Source organism: Echinops telfairi, unplaced genomic scaffold (assembly GCF_000313985.2).
Source record: "Echinops telfairi isolate 266 unplaced genomic scaffold, ASM31398v2 ScPeMD7_18;HRSCAF=68, whole genome shotgun sequence".
Taxonomy (NCBI): domain Eukaryota; kingdom Metazoa; phylum Chordata; class Mammalia; order Afrosoricida; family Tenrecidae; genus Echinops; species Echinops telfairi.
Window position 1 is genome coordinate 48,907,428 of NW_022103915.1, and position 1,243 is coordinate 48,908,670.

Consider the following 1,243-nt stretch of genomic DNA (forward strand, 5'->3'; position numbering starts at 1 on the left):
GGATGGATGGATGGATGGATGGATGGATGGATGGATGGATTGTGATAAGAGTTGTATGAGCCCCAATTTTTTTAAAGATATGAAATAATAATAACAATATATAATTGATCAAGGGCTCACAAGGGGGTTGGGGAGAGGAGCTTATACCAAGGACTCAAGTAGAAATAAAATGTTTTGGAAATGATGATGGCGACATATGTACAAATGTACTTGATATAGTTGATGTATGGAATGTTATCAGAGTTGTAAGAACCCTCAATCAAATGATTTTTTAAAGTATCTCTTCGAGTATGATATAGATTCTAGAATTCTTTAAAACTAATAGGCACTTTAGAAATGCCCAGTCCAAAATGTATTCTATTTCCAAAAAATTAGATTGTTAGACAATTTTTAGAATCATTTCTTGTGTAAAATGAGTATGCTTAGCATACTCTAAAGGTACTTTAAAGTAATCAGAAGCTTGAGACAAAAGCGAAACAAAATACCCTTTTAAGTCATCTTAAGGGAATTCCCAAAAAGAGAAAAAATAGAGGAAACAGACACACACGCTCTTAAGTTTAATGCTCAATATGTTCAAGCCAATCCCTAAGAAAATAAAAAGGCTGATGTGTCAGGGAACAAACATTGATGTTTCTCCCAAGAACTAAGGTAATGAGATGGCCCCTGGGCAGTTCTACTCCAGGCTCTTTCCAAAGCGCACTTCTGACTTTTTCTATGTTGCAGAAAGCACAAGGAACCCTGGTGGCACAGTGGTTATGCACATGGCTGCTCACTGAATGGCAGGCGGTTCAAACCTCCCCAGAGTCTCCACAGGAGAAAGGAGTGGCTATCTGCTCCTGTATGTCTGGGAAGCCTTTGGGGGCAGGTCTACTGAGATAGGTGGTAGATAGACGGATAGGCGGGGAGGATACGAGCCAGTCAGGGTGCAGTATAGCTCTAGTTCTGTAATGTTTCCTACCCCCACTATCATGACCCCAATTCTATCTTACAAATCTGGCAAGACCAGAGCACATACCCTGGTACAGATTAGAGCTGGAAACACAGGGAATCCAGGACAGATCAACCCCTCAGGACCAAGTATAAGAACAGCTATACCAGGAGGGGAAGGGGAAGGTAGGGGAAAAGTAGGAACCAATATACATATAACCCCCTCCCTGGGGGACAGACAACAGAAAAGTGGGTGAAGAGAGACATCAGTCAGTGTAAAACATGAAAAATAATAATTTATAAATTATCAAGGGTT